This window comes from Panthera leo, chromosome C2 (genome assembly GCF_018350215.1).
Source record: "Panthera leo isolate Ple1 chromosome C2, P.leo_Ple1_pat1.1, whole genome shotgun sequence".
In the NCBI taxonomy this organism is placed as follows: Eukaryota; Metazoa; Chordata; class Mammalia; order Carnivora; family Felidae; genus Panthera; species Panthera leo.
In genome coordinates, this window is record NC_056687.1 from 136,211,624 (window position 1) to 136,217,638 (window position 6,015).

At 39.4% G+C, this 6,015-nt stretch overlaps 1 pseudogene; it reads left to right on the plus strand.

Annotated features, from left to right (window-relative positions):
* The first annotated feature begins 204 nt into the window (after window positions 1-204).
* Window positions 205-845, plus strand: LOC122198736 (annotated as a pseudogene).
* Window positions 846-6,015: the final 5,170 nt, after the last annotated feature.

The window sequence follows — 6,015 nt, forward strand, 5'->3', positions numbered from 1 at the left end:
TCTACTCCTGAAATCATTACCGTGCTACTTGCTAACTAACTTGGATGTAAATTTTTAAAATATATATAAAATAAAAAAATACTAATGTATAAAAATATTTGGTCTTGGCAATACATTGAGTTCCACAGAGACAGCCTCAGGGCAAGCGAGAGCCAGATGGGGGCACTGGGCGACTCTGTGCTTCGCTGGGGAAAATAATTAAACATGGGCAGAGGAGATCCTAAGAAGCCGAGAGGCAAAATGTCATGATATGCATTCTTTGTACAAACTTGCTGAGAAGAGAGCAAAAAGAAGTACCCAGAGGCTTCAGTCGGCTTCTTGGAGTTTTCTAAGGAGTGCTCAGAGAGGTGGAAGACCATGTCTGCCAAAAAGACAGGAAAATTTGAAGACATGGCAAAGGTAGACAAGGCCTGTTATGAAAGAGAAATGAAAACTTATATCCCTGCTAAAGGGGAAACAAAAAAGAAGTTCAAGGACCCCAACGCACCCAAGATGCCTCCTTTGGCCCTTTTCTCGTTCTGTTCTGTTCTGTTCTGAGGATCGCCCAAAAATCAAAGGAGTGCATCCCAGACTGTCCATTGGTGATGTTGCAAAGAAACCAGGAAGAGACATGTGGTATCACAGCCATGCATATGACACGCAGTCCCATGAAAAGAAGGTTGCGGAGCCGAAGGACAGACAGGAAAAAGATGTTGTTCCATACCAAGGAAAGGAAAGCCTGACGCGGCCAAAAAAAAAAAAAAAAAGGAGTCATCATGGCTGGAAATAGCAAGAAAAAGAAGGAAGAGGAGGAAGATGAAGTGGAGGAGGAAGAGGAGGAAGATGAAGATAAAAATGATGAATAAGTTGCTTCTAGAGCAGTTGTTTTTCTTGTCCATAAAACATTTACCCCCCTGCACACAACTTGCTTTTAAAGAAAAAAAAAAAAATGAAATGTAAGATTGTGTAAAAAATTAAATAAATAAATAACTCTTGTCTTTAAGGAATTATTAATCTAAAGTCTGGGATTATGATGCCTCCCGCTTTGGTTTTCTTCTTCTAGTTAAAAATCTAGGACAACACAAAAAATAATAAGAATAGTGACTGCATATTATTATGTTCTAAACCCTAAAAATGCTGCCCAAGAAATTTAAAAACTAGAAAATGAAGTGTGGGGTAGTCTTTCAACGCTTGACGGAGGTAAGAACAAGACAAGTTTTAGTAGGACTGTGGGTTTTGCAGAGGTAGGGATTATGGGAAGGTGATATTCCTAGATGGGAAACAACTTAAGCAAAGTCATAACTAGAAGAGTGTTGTCAATAGAACTTTCTGCCCAGTGTTATATATGTGCTATATATGTGTGTAATATACTAGCCCCTAGCCACATGTGACTATGGCACAGTTGACATGTGGTCAGTGTGACTGAGGAACTGAATTTTTAATTTATTTCATTTAAATTAATTTTAATTTAAATAACCACTTGTGGCTAGTGGTTACCATATTGTATGGCATATGCTCAAAGGACTTGGGGAAAACCAGCCATGACTTTTTCTGTTGCTGTGAGTGATGTCAACCAAGCTCACCTGAGATATTAAGATCATTTGCCTCCCACTGCTTCACCCTAATGATCCACTCCAAAGTATAAAACAGACGGCCAAAAATAAATCTTTCCCTGCAACATAAGTCCCAAGCAACCTCATGAGCGGCCAAAGTTTATTTCTATTCTCACATCTGCACCTTGGGTTTATCTCAACCAATGGTTTCTCCCTTCAAAGGAGTGCTGTTTCCTATAAAATCCGAGAAGAATGAAAATATTTAAGAGATAACCTAACAGGGGTATCTGGGTGGCTCAGTCAGTTAAATGTCCGAGTTCAGGTCAGGTCATGATCTCCCGGCTCATGGGTTTGAGCCTTGCGATGGGCTCTGTGCTGACAGCTCAGAGCCTGGAGCCTGCTTCAGATTCTGTCTTCCTGCCCCTCTTGAATTTGTGTGCTCTCTCTCTCTCTTTCTCTCTCTCTCTCAAAAATAAACATTAAAAAAGGAAGAAGAAAGAAAAGAGAAAAGAGAAAAGAAAAGAAAAAAAGAAACAAACTAAAAACATCCAGGAATGAAGAAAACAATTGAAAGCTTTTAGTATGTATCAGTTTCCTTGGTTACAGGTAATAAAGAAAAGGGGGAGGAGCAGAAACATTTGAAACACAGATAGTTTGAATAAAAAATCAAACCAGATAAAGGATTTAAAGTTCAGAGTAACATTTAGGCCACTAGCAAAGCAGAGTGAGAAAATGAGGCAATTACCCTGATGGTCCAAAGCAAAAATGAAATCTTTCACCTGGAAACAGCCAGATAATTCCAAGTGAAAGCATTTTTTGGTTATTGTTTTCTGTTGAGTTGAGCTAATTGCCAGGGCTTATTTTCTCAACGTATTCTTAAGTATAGCTATAGGTAAGAAAAGTGCATGGGGCACCTGGGTGGCTCAGTCGGTTAAGGGTCTGACTCTTGATTTCAGCTCAGGTCACAATCTCACACTTTGTGAAATCAAGCCCTACACTGATCTGCACTATCACTGCAGAGCCTGCTTGGGAGTCTCTCTTCTTCTCTCTCTCTCTCTGCCCCTTCCCCACTTGTACTCCCTCTTTCTCTGTCAAAATAAATAAAGTTAAAAAAAAAAAAGCTAAAGAAAAGTGCAGAAGGACCGGTCAGGAACTGGAGTCTGCCTGTGATGAATATGATGGGCCCCAAGAGGCTTTGGATGATGCCTCACGCCCAGCTGTCAATATTAGGTGTACGAAGGCAGGAGTCAGGAGCCAAGGAGGGGGCTGTAATTGCAAAAGCAGCGGCAGCAGCACCCATCCACGTTACTGCTTATGTTCACATTAGTAGGCACTGGCAGGCCCATTCTGTCATGACTTGTCCTATTTCTCTCCAACAGTCCTAAGAGAAAGTCTCATTAGAATGTGGAAAACATACATCCGGACGCCCTGATGCAGAGAATGTCCTCCAGAGAGAAGTGTATTTGGTAGACTGGTTAGTGAGGAGGAGAAATAAACCAGACAACAAAAAAGAAACTCCAGAATCAGTTTGGGTATATTGTCTTGGATTCGAAATTCCTGTCTGCCAACACCCAGCAGATCTGGGACACCAAAGTGGGTGCTATAGTAAATTATACTAGAAAGAACTCTCAAGTGATAGATTAGCCCCAGTGTAGGGCAGGCAGCTGAGACTGGCTTTGCCCTCTAGCAGGTTAAAAGGCCGATAACAGTGGAGCGAGGCTCTCCATGTGTACATTAACCACAAAAGAATCCCCCTCACTGTTCAGCACATTGTGCTGCAGCAGTCAGATTTCCAGAAATAGACTTGCCCAAATCCCCTTTTTATATTTTCCAGAGCTGAAGCTGAACTTTCAAGGGGCATGACTTTGCTTTTATTTTTCACTCTTCTTTTTATAGATGACTGAATTTCCTAGTGTTGCTTTCAGATCAGATGTTATTTTGGGCACAACTCAAAGAAAGCCATCCATATACATTGAGAAGCAGTGGGTGGCAGAAAAGTTCAGCTTCATTCCTGATTAAGCAAAGAGACACATCAGGGGGTGATGGAGAGGGGGAGAAGTGCTAAAGGCTCCAAAGTCATTGGAAGGGACAAGTGTTTCACTATAGAGGATGATGCTGGCTGATGTTCAAAGTCTACCAGGTTTTAAAGAAGGATTTTCAGTTTCTCAAATACCAGATTTATTGTTCACATTTGCTCTTATCACAAACAAATTTAATCATTACTCCTTGAAATTAAATTTTTTAACAAGAGAAGCTATATAAAGTCACCATGGTTTTGTGGCTAAACCCTGAGTTAACCTTATCTTAATAGCATAGAAACTCTCCAGTCCTAGTTCATAACTTACCCTCAAAATCCCATTCCTCCCTCTTCTTGACCTCCTCCTCCCTGTCCTTCCTCTCGTCTGCCAGGAGATATTTGTTTAGGGTTGTTTTTTTGTTTTTTTTTTTATCAAATGTATTTTATTTCCTTCCAAGATACTCCTTCTCCCCAATTATGTAGTTTTCAACAAAAAAACTACAAATATATATATATAACACAAAGAACTAATTTCTATAGAAAAATGTTATATTGTATTTGAATATATATATTAATGTACACATAAATAAAACATTGATGCTATAAAAAATAAAACTAACAAAAAATAAGGTTCATGTTTGAGAAACACCTTCCCTTCAGGGAGAAAGTTATTTATGCTTTGATTTTCTTCATTAAAAGAAAATGTTACAGAATATTTCAAAATGGAGAAAACAAGGAAAGGGATTTACATGAAATCTTCCTTCAATGCCAGCACATGGAGAAACCCAAGAGATTATTTGTTAAGCCCGAGACCTTGTGCAAAACCATTAGCCTTATTGTCTCATTTTATTTTCATAATCACACACTGAGGGGAAGTTGGGGATCAGGCAGATAAATAACTTACCAAAGAACAGATCATAATCAGATCTGATTACAAAATTTACACTCAAAAGCCTTCTGTTTGACCGTAAGGAGAAAGAAGCATTTCCTTTTTTCTAATATTTTATTTTTTAGAGAGAGAGACAGAGTGCAAGCAGGGGAGAGGCAGAAAGAGAGAGGAAGACACAGAATCTGAAGTAGGCCCCAGGATCTGAGCTGTCAGCACAGAGCCCTACATGGGGCTCGAACCCACGAACCACGAGATCATGGCCTGAGCTGAAGTTGGATGCCCAACCGACTCAGCTACCCAGGCACCCCGAAGAGCAAATTCAATGTTTGAAGATTTTGATATAATGACCTGAGCACAGGTTGGGGGTGGGGGCGTGGATCCTGCTACTTCCAGCAACTTACCCACACTAACACACTACAAGTCATTATTTTCTCTTTGTTGGTTCCAAGGTATATCGAAGAAACAGTATCACTTTAATTTACTCCCCAGGGATGAAATAACAACACACGTTGGCATCTTGAACCTGCTGCAATGAATTGAATTTTTTTTCCTTCCTTGGAAGTCTAATCCATCAGGGAACCACCTGGGACAGCACCCACACACACTCTAACATCACTTCTCAGCTGCCATCCTCCCATACAAGCTCCTAAACTGGATTCTAGGCAAAGAAAATGTGTTTGTGCTTGGGGAAAAAATAACAACAGCAACAACAACAAAAGGAAAAACCATAGCAGCCTATCCACACATCCATCTCAAGAAGCCAAAATCAAATGAGGTGAATAACTGAGAGTGGGCTTCATATATTCAGACCTAGAGTTAAAAAAAAAAAAAAAAAAAAAGATTTTCACCTACTTCATTATATGTAATGAAAACACTCAAGGTCTCATTGAAGATGTCTTAAAACAGGTGGGGAAGTAGTTAAACCCAAATATGTACCTGCTTTGTTGTCTTACCCTGTCTTAGATTCCAGAAAAACTTGAGAACTTGAGCTCCACTTTTCTCTTTGACATTCCTTGGTAGCAGAGTGGAAGACTCAGGATTAAAGACCGTTCTCTTGTTCTGAGCCATCCTTAAGAAGATGAAATATGATATCAAAATACTACTATTCGGGGGATGATGACAAGTTTGTGGATGATTTTTATCTTTATCATTTTTACGGTCTCTAGTTCCTATTTCTAAATGATTGTCTTACTGATATTTTTAAAGACTGTTTCATTCTGAAAGGAGAGTTAAAATCTGCATGTAAGAAAATAAACAAAAAGAAGCTGATATGTTCCTATAACTTCAGGGATATCTAGGAAAAATATTTTAAGGCTTCATTGGGCCCTTATACTTCTCAGGGCTTTGCCTTTCGGAATTCAAATCTTGGGCATTAATAGAATATTGTGGAAACCTCCCTGGAGCAGAAGGCAGCAAGTCCATTCAGTGGTGGGATGACCTTGAGCAAATCAATTAACTTCTCCAGTTCTTGATTTGATTATTAGAAAAAGATACACTGTATACACTCTAAAGACCTCTTTCAGTCCTAACTGTGCTCAAAATTCAATGCAATGCACCATATTTAGACTGTAATGAAT